This window comes from Prosopis cineraria, unplaced genomic scaffold, assembly GCF_029017545.1.
Source record: "Prosopis cineraria cultivar Desert tree isolate PC_DT_omini unplaced genomic scaffold, ASM2901754v1 PC290, whole genome shotgun sequence".
NCBI classification, from domain to species: domain Eukaryota; kingdom Viridiplantae; phylum Streptophyta; class Magnoliopsida; order Fabales; family Fabaceae; genus Prosopis; species Prosopis cineraria.
Window position 1 is genome coordinate 1 of NW_026555617.1, and position 10,280 is coordinate 10,280.

A 10,280-nucleotide genomic window follows, 5' to 3' on the forward strand; every position below is an offset into this window, starting at 1 on the left:
TTGGTTTACATGTTTGAATCGTTCCTTCTGTGATTGCGAATTTATCAGCGTGTTTTTTTTGGTACGTTTTGTAATTCTGCACACGGAGGTCCTTGGAATATTTACATTTTTTTGTGGTTCTGTTGGTACCCGGGAATTTTCTGAAGTTTCTTTTTTCTGTGTTTCAGGAGAATGGTTTCATCAATCAGGGATGTTTTAACCGGCGGTTAGTCCTTCGTTAGACCTTTTGGCTATCAGCGCTGGAGATGGTCGCATAAAGGTAGGTAATTCTTTTTACTTGCAACTACACATGATTGAAAACTACAAGTTGATGGGTTTCAGTAGTACAATGGTTTCCATTCTATTTATCATGGTGGCATCAGCATTACACCATTTACCATGTGCATTGAACTTTTTATCCGTTCCATTGATTGCCATTGTCTTCAATGTGCTATCACTTGCAAAATTGGGCGGGATCCCCAAGATTTAGGCTTCAAAAAGATATTTTTCTTCAATGTTGGACCAAATGTGTTTTTTTTATTATTTTTGTAGAATGTAGGTATGCTTTATTATTGTAGCTTGTTCATTGATGTATTGGAAAGGGAACATTTTAGGCCATATATTGTGAATATTCAAGTAGTTCTAATGGTAACAACCAAAACTTTGGCCTACAATTCTTAGGATTTAATATTTGAACTTGAAGTTGCTGCCTTTAATTGCTTCACATCACGCTTTTGCAGCTTAAGACATATACCCGTTATTCTTTATGAGAATAATTTTGAATGATCAAAGAGAATGCTGTTCTTTCAAAGAATTTGGTGACACATTTACATTTTCTTGCATAGATCTGGGATACGCTAAATGGTCAAATCCAGACCGAGTTTGCAGACATCACATCAAGTGATGCAACAAGTATATATGCAGGATCGATGAAGGGTCATCTTTCAATAGATTATACATGCATGAAATGGTTGTCATTAGAAAAAAAGGTTGGTCAGTTCATTGTAAATATATTGTTTAATTGTCTTTGCCTTTAGAGAATATTTGCTCCTGATACTGCTAATTATTGCAGAGAAAAAGGAAACACACATCCTCATTGCTAGTACTTGGAACAGGTAGTGGTGACGTGTTGGCACTTGATGTGTCTGCCGGGCAATTAAATTGGAGAATTGACGACTGCCATCCTGGGTAAGTTCTAGATCTTTTGTTCTTAACTAAGACTTGCAATTTTCAATCACTTTTTTTCCATTATTTGAAAGATAATAGCGGCTATAGAGATGGGTAGATTCGTAACTCCAACTCCATAATATTTGGATGTATTGGTTGAATAGAAGGGAGTATATACAACATGTTCTCTTTATCTTGTCATGTCTTAGAGATATTTAATGCTATTTGTACTGTAAGACTTTAGGCCTATCATATAGAGATATGGCTCTCTGCATTTCAAATGTAACTCTAGGAATAGTGTCTCTTTCATCTCTTTCTTTCTATGATTTTTGTCCCTTTGTTTCTCGTAAGGGTTTGACTTTGTAATGAATTGATTACATGAAATTCTCTTGTTTTATTTGGAACTGAATAACCTTTTTTTAATAAAAAAATCTCTTCATAAGTTTGTCCGAGATTAAATTCATTATTATTTTGATGGATTTGATGATATTTACTTCCTTACTGTTAAATAAGAACATGATATTTACTTTACCGATTCATTTCTCTCTTTCTTGCTCATTCACCTGCAGAGGCGTGAAAGCTGTTTCATCTTCTGCAAATGGATCATGTGTTTATACTGCAGGTGCAGATGGAATGATTTGCAAGATTGATTGTAAGACAGGAAACCTGTTGGAGAAATTCAAAGCTTCTTCAAAGGCAATATCCTGTATGTCTGTTTCTTCAGGTATGTATCCTTCACGTTTTTGCAGGACTCTTGGTTTTTGGTGGTAGGAAAGGAAGTTGACACGTTGATTATTTCTCAATACTAATATTAACCTGCATTTGAAATTTTGTTTTATTTTACTAAGAGTATAATCTGAAGTAGGATATAAGGCTTCCTAGGAAATTGTGGAGCCGGTTTTGTTAAAGGCGAGTGCCTCAGCACCTAGGGCGCTGAGGCGAGGTGCTAAATAGGGTCATTACCTCTTGTATGAAGAGAGGGCGATGGGGCTTGTCAGGAGCTCACTTGAAAGGGCTTTGTGCACCTTGCACGAGCAAAAGGTGCTCGCTTGAGGGTGCCTAGTTGAAGTGAGTTGAAAAACAAGAGAATAGAAGACAAGTAGATGGTGGTCAACTACTAGGCATTGAAGAAGACCAATTGGGACTGGGTTTTGAGAAGGAGGAGACAACAACCGACTGGAATTGAGTATTGAAGAAGAGAAGAAGAGGATGAGCCGATGAGGATGATGCCAATTGGGTTTGGAGGTAGGGGTGTTCATAGGCTCGGTTTGGCTTGGTTTTAGGCAAAAACCAAACCAAACTGAATCATTCAGTTTACTTATAATTGGAACCTGATCGGTTTTTCTGGAGCTCAGTTTGGTTTGGTTTGGTTTTCTGTTTGATTCGGTTTGGTTAAGGTCTGGATCAAGCTTCAATGTACTTATTTAATTTTTTTCCTTTTTTTTCATCTTCATAATGGTGCTATGTATTAAAATTAAATCTAATTCTTTTTGGCTGCTTTTTTTGATAAATAGAGATATAAAAATATAATAAAATTTCATTGTGATAACGACAATTAATCATAAAAATTGATATAAGTTTTTAATATTAAAATTGTTTAATATTATGCATTTCTATTTAAGTCCTTTGAAAATGTTTATCTATGTATCTATATTTTAATAAATAATGAAAAACTTATTATACAAAATGCTTCTTATAGATAAATTGAATACTAAGGCTTTTAAGTTGTAAATAATTAAATGATGGTCATAGCATGATTATTATAATTATTTAATATTATGCATTGCCATTCAAGTCCTTTAAAAATGTTTATCTATTACTATACAAAATTCAAAACAAAATGCTTCTTGTAGATAAATGGTTATATATTTTACAAACAAATAAATAGTATTTTTTAATTAGATTTGGCTCAGTTTGGTTCGGTTTCTAGTACTCAAAACCGAACTTGAACTGAACCAACTAGTTCTCATATCATAACAACTGAAGCAGACTTGATTGTTGTTCGGTTTTGATCGGTTTCTTTTGGTTTGGGTCGGTCCTTTCGGTGTGGATCGATTTTGAACACCCTTATTTGGAGGAGAAGATGAGGACAACACTAATTGCTTTAATCGACTGCTATTGAGTAGCATATTGAAGAAGATGATGGTTTTGCTCTTTTTTTAACAAATAACTGATTAAAATATGATATAAAATAGGGAGAGTTATATGATATAAATTACAAAATAGGGAAAATTTAAATTTAAAATTAGGGAGGACAATTACATAATAGAAAAGATTTAAATTTATTACAAGAAATAATCTTTGATTGAAATTTTAAATGTGATAGAGAAATTATTGTGACTTTCGGGGAAATTTTTAGGAAAGTTTAACCCTAACTTATACGTTTTAGGTTATAAAAGAGAACCTATTATAACCCCTTAGAAGTTTAGACCAAAGCATCAACACCTAGAGGCTACAGCACATGGTAGCGCCTTGCTTCATGCAAGTGTGCACCTTTCTAGCACCTTGTGCTTAAGGCATTTTACAGACTTTGCGCCTTGAGTGCACTGTTCACCTTTAACAGTGGAGCTTCTTATACATTGTGAAGGATAATAACTACTATCTAGGAAGCTTAGATTTCATGTTTCTTGGTTTAATCAGCATTTTGTAACGAGGCATCTGCTCTCAAGTTAGTAGCATAGTTGTTTCAAATAGAATGAAAAACAACCATGCCTTTTAGCTCTATGGTTGTTAAATGGCTTATGCTAAACTATAAACAATACTTCCTGAGTTGTGCTCACTCAAAAAGTTTTCAGCGAATCATTAGTTAGATTAACAAGTCTGATATATCTTTTTCACTTCTGAATTTGCTGCTTTATTTTGTTCACTTGCATCAGATGGGAGGACAATAGCAACTGCAGCAGCACAACTAAAGATATTTAATTGTTCTGATCACAAAAAGATACAGAAGTTCTTTGGCCATCCTGTGAGTGTCATGTGTGTGTGTGTGTAGATAAATATACATGTGTAGCATACTGTATTATTTACCTTTGCATATGTCCCTGAAGATAAGCATAGATTTTCTTTGACATCTTTGTGAGCATTGTTACTTGTATGATAATTGTTTTAAAATTAAATTAATAGGGATCTGTTCGGTGTCTTGTCTTCACTGAAGATGGGAAGTATATTCTATCCTCTGCTGTTGGTGAAAGATATGTTGCTATCTGGAGGATTGATGGGGCAAAAAAGAAGTCAGTTAGTTGTGTTCTTGCAATGGAGCATCCTGCTGTTTTTCTTGATAGCAGGTGCACTCCTAGCAGGGAGCGTGACAATGTTGGTGCATGTGTTTTGGCTATCTCAGAAGTTGGCGACTGTTATGTTTGGTTTGGAAATAGTATTGAGGAACTACATAATGTGAAGCCCACTAAAATATCATTATCTTCGGAAGACACATCTTCCAGAAAATACATGGGTGCATTGCCAGCAATATATGCTGCAAAGTTAGAAAGCATTAACAATCCTGCCTCTGGTCAGGTTTTACTTGTTCATGGGTTGCTTGTAAGACCATCATTTCAAAAACTTTCAGTGCAATCTGGCTCAGACATCAAATTGAATTTTTCTGATGATGGTATTCTTCTTCGGCTGAACAAGTCCCTTGTAAAGTCTAAGAAGGCAAAAGATGTGAAAAAAGGTGACAATTTATTGTCTTTACAGAACTCTCATTAGCATTTCCGTCGTTCACAAGAATGAGAACTTCTCATTAATATGACTTATGATATGCTTGTTTTGGTGATCATAATCTTGTCATTTGATCCTTTTAATAATTATATAGTACATATCCATTAAAATTTGTTGGTCTTTGTTGACATTATTTTCAATTATGTTTGCATAGGTTAACTGTTATTCTTGCATTTGACAGTTACTGCACTAGACCGTGCTAATGCAGAGGATGCCTTGCTCCCGATTCCTAAGCTTTATGATTCTCATGTGCAAGAGAAAGAATTTCAAGATTCTTCAGGCAAGGAGGTTATGGATGATTTGGTTAGAAGCAGTGAATCTGTTTCTATGGAGATTGAAGGTACTGCCAAGATCTATCATCTTTGTTGTTGAATGAAGTACTTGGATAATACATCAACCATTTAAACAATGGTAGAGTTTATGATAAAATATTCATGAACCTTTACTGTTTACGCTTTTGATTTGACATGGCTCTTGACAATTATCTTTACTGGAAACAAGGTTATCAAGATCAAATTTTATGCAGGATTAATAAGAGGTTAAAGATTGAATTGTGGGATGCTACTTCTTATGGCAAAGTGTTTGTATAAATTACAGAGAATTCTTATACAAATATAAATCTATCTAAGCCTCATCATTCTTCAATAAAATGAGTTATAAGTTGCAAAATTTCACATCTAAACACAACCTATAGTTCTGCCCCAACAACCCTCCCTCCTTACTGAAGCGATAATATTCATACATTAATCATACCTCATAAAAGGCACAATTCTTGAGATAAAAACTTTACAACAATGAATTAAACTTAGACACATTTAATAATCAAGTATTCAAATCCAACAAACTTTAAGAAAAACATTTGTCAACACACAATAAAAAGGAAAAAAAAATCAACAACTTTAATTATAGAAGGGTAATTTGAGCTAGAAAGCTGCAATTTAGTATTCAAAAAGATAAATTTATGCATGCAGTCTTCCAGGGGGATAGAATGGTCCTTGCCATGTTTCATACTACATAGGCTCAGGATGACTTTAGGGAGGGGGAATCTTAAGATCTTTGGAATTTAGTGGCTAATCAGCTATCTTGACAACCGAGATTGTAAACTTTCATCTCTTTGACTTTTATATTTTCTTACTAAGCAAGAAATTGAACAACAATCCAATGAACTGTAATTTTCTTATTTTCCTCCATCAATGCTGCAGGTTTTGCTACAGATTGTTGTTTCCTCCCTCAAATATAAAATCCATTTTTATTGTCATTAGCTTTTATCTTCGTGATACTGAAAGATGGAATGGCACTTCCTGACTTTACATGTTGGTTTTATCATTCTGTGCAGATGAGATGACACAGGGCGAGACTGATGTGATCTCCATGGAGGATCAGATGAGATCTCTGGGGATACTTGGTGATGAAAATGATCTTGAATCAAATATCAAATCTACTTCTTCATTGTTGAAGGGTGTTGATCTTGAAGCTACTCTTCCAATGAGAAAGGTTTGTTTTCTCTAGCTGAGGAGTTGTCATTTTGCATTTGTTTTTCTTTTACTTATGAAATCATGATTCTAGTTGTCTTCATAATCTATATTATGCTCACTTTCATTTTTTAAGTTACATGACATGTAGTTGTCTATGCTTCTGAATTGATTTATCAGATAAGAGAAACTGTCTTGACTATGGAGCCATCTGAAGCATATAAACTCCTGGAAGTTTTGCTGACTGTTTGGCAATCAAGGTTTGCTATCTTTCTTTTCCATCTTTTAGTATGGTATCTTACATAGGAGTAGGAGGAAATGCAGTTTTTTTTTTTCCTTCCCTTTTTTGGTTTCTGTTGCATTTCCATTTTTTTTTTTGGCACAACATATAGCCAAACTTAAAACTGACAGTTTTATTGCCATTTTATTATCATGAAATAATTTTTCTAAGGATATAGTAACCTCAATTAACAGCATACTTGGTATAGTTTCACTTTAAATTTGATTGACGATAACTGTACTTGTTCCCACATGAAGTGAGGAGCATTTTACGGGTCCATGTGCGGATGACAAAAAAGTGTTGTAGACAGCCGTGGGAATTAATTATAATACTTGTCAATCAAATTAAAATTCACTAGTGTTTGATCTTCTTGGGTGAATTTTAATTTATAATTAAGTTATAGTCTTGTAGACAGCCGTGGTAATTGATTATAATACTTTTGGTCAGTTAGATATAGCTAGTTGATATGAAAAGAAATTACTGTGTAATTCTCAGCCATAACCTTACGCTAGCATGATTGAGACTTTATTTAAAATTTGATGAACAGTGGCTCCCGCATTTTAGAAGCATGCATTCATGCAAGAAACATTATAAGAAACAGTTACAGCCTAAAAAATTGGGTGGTTAATTTTTCCCATTTTAGGCTGTTAGTAGTATGTACTAGTACTACTCCAGTCCTTGATAGAAGACAAAGTTAACAAACTTTACGTTGGTTAAGAAATGTTAGTTATAACCTTGAAAATATAAAAAAATTGTAACTTTTTAATTTTACCCTCCTTTGTAATTAATGACTATGATAAATTGTTGTTTAGGTATTCAAATGACAATAAATAAATCAAGGGTAAAGTTGGAAGAAAGAATTAATTATACTAACTTTATCTTATATTTAGGATTAAAAAAAAAAATTTCAAACTTCGTGTTATGTTAAGGACTGAACGGATTGTGTGTGTGTATGAGGTGTGTGACAGCAGAAAAATATTCGGTGGTTCAGCATATGGTAAGAACGTATGAATCTATCTTTAATGCGGTAAAGAGAGCGAAGACTTGATTTATAATATTTTTCAGGTCAGAAAAATAATTTTCTTCCCCGTTACACTTGATAAAATTGATGTGAATAATCATGTCTTGAGCAGGTCATCTACTGGCAAGCATGCTCTTCCGTGGGTATATAGCATATTGGTGATTCATGGTCACTACTTAATTTCTCAGGAAAATGTGACACATATGCTTGATTCCTTGACCAAGGTAATACAAGAAAGAATATGTTCTAGCTTGCTTTCTCATTTAAATGCTTTATATCTGCTGTCACGATTTGAATTTGTTAAGCTGTTTTTAAAATCTGGAAAACACATTAGTAATTCTTGTGAAATTGAAATAGCATATTTCGCCTTTCAGATGGCTAGCTCTAGAGGATCTGCAGTTCAGACTTTGTTACGATTGTCAGGTCGTCTGCAATTGGTGACAACACAGGTTTAATCACATTCTCTAATTTATCTGGTCTCGCTGCTAAAGCTAGTGATGTCTAATGGCCTTGTTCCAATTTCCTTTCAGATTAATAAGGCTTCTAAAAGCAAAACTCATTCATTGCGAGATCCACAAATGGAAGAAAGCGATGAGGACAAAGATGATTATTTTGAAGAGGAAGGAGATGATGCATCTGAAATAAGTAGTGATGACGATGACAGCTAATTTGAATTTTGATGAGAGGTAATGTTGTATGTAAGGGGGGGGGGAGTTCTTGTAGTCTACGCAATACTTTATGAAATAGCCTAATAGGCAAAGTAGATACTTTATTTATATTCCCCCTTCGGTGCAAAGATAGTTGTAATTGAATTGGGTTGGGACTTGGGCGTTTAATTTTGGCCTCTTAAAACGTTCTGAGTCAGCTCAGTTGTGAAACTTACTGAGGATTTCCCCCTCTATCGTGAGCGGGAGAGGGGTCTCTTCATTTTTTTTTCCATTTCCTTCCACTTCCCTCATCCCCACCATTCAAATTATTTTATTAAACAATTTTTTTAAATAATAAAATTAATGAGTGGTGGAGATGAGGAAAGTGGAAAAAAAAAAGTAGAGAGACCCTCTTCCCATCGTGAGCCCCCTGTCAGCGAGAATTTTGGTACTATTCGGATCAGATGTACTAAATGTTAGTGAGGTGGTCCATATAAATTATTTTTCCTAGGTTAAACGAGACACGATGTCCAAGTCTCATGAGTAATCAAAGTCTATAAATATAGCTCAAGCATCGTTATCATACACAGGCTGGATGCTGTTAATCTTGCTCTTTTCATTTATCTCTTGATGGCTCTATTTGATAGATAATGCTTGGTGTTGAGAATTTTTTAGAGTTTTTCGTGGATACCAACATTGATCCAGCTGAATTCTACAGGCCGTAATTTGAAAGGCCATGTCACAAGTTGGATTATCGTCGAAGTTCCCCCGGGGGGGGGGGATAAAAAAAATTCGGCGCTGTGTTTTTCCCCACTTTTAGTGGAAATGGAAAAAATTCATTAAAAAAATTGACTAATGCAGGACAAAGTGCTTCAAGTGAAAACAAAATCAACAGACAAGTATTCAACTCAAGGAAATTAAGACCTCGTAATGTACCGATATAAACGTTTCTGCCCCCCTCCACTCGCTTCTGTGCACACTGCAGAGCATTTTTAACCATTCTTAACTATTTCACGGTTTTAAAAGAAGTTAGTAGAAATTTTAATCCTTAAAAAATATATCTTTTTAATTATGCCTTGATTAAATGTTGTATGTAATAGTTTTAATAATGACAATTGAAATTTCAACAACCTATTTTTTTAATAAAATAATAAATGAGTAGGGATTTAATTAAAAAAATTATTAGAACTATTCATTGCATTATATTTTAACGGTAAATGCTACTTGTATTACCATCCTGTGTCCATTGGCACTGTTCTGGAGATGTCGGATCTGTACGTCGCACTATCCGAGCATGTATGTGTGATAGTGTATGCGCGGGCCTGTTATTACCTTCTCTTTCTCTGTTTTTGAGCAGAATTATTACCTTCTTTTCAGATCGACAAACTAACGAGAATTTCAGAAAATATAGGTTAGTTTCCATATATTTAGAGGTGTTAATTAGTACTGACCCAACTCTAAAGAATTAGAATCTAAATGAGCTGATTTTGTAAAGCTCGATTACATCTCAAAACTTTAATTTGGCTAGTCTGGCCTTGGCCCTCAAGGTTAAAGGGCCAGCCCTATATTTTTTTTAATTTAAAAATTATAAAAAATATATTTAAATTTTTTTTTTAAAAAAGTTATTGCATGTAATGTTAAATTTATAAAAATAAATTTAAGTCAATACATATAATAATAAATTTAAGTCTAATAAAAAATAACAATATTACAAAATTAACATCATTAATAATCAAACTTTGCTAGCATTATTAGCAAAATTTTAATAATTTTTATTATCGTCAACATTAATATAATTCTATCTTTCTCTTTATGAAGCCTTAATAATGACAAAGATATTAAACTTTTTATGTATTCTTCCTTTATCTTAGTGAAATGAGGCTATAGTTTTAGAATTAACATATTATTTGATTTTTTAATATTAAAATTTTAAAAAATTATGAAAGGCCTAAAAGGGCTGGCCCTAATCCTAAAGGCTCAATCCTTTTATTTTAGGG

At 33.7% G+C, this 10,280-nt stretch overlaps 1 pseudogene; it reads left to right on the forward strand.

The window, feature by feature from the left end:
- Positions 1-171: 171 nt before the first annotated feature.
- Positions 172-8,872, forward strand: LOC129296254 (U3 small nucleolar RNA-associated protein 5-like; annotated as a pseudogene).
- The last annotated feature ends 1,408 nt before the right edge of the window (positions 8,873-10,280 follow it).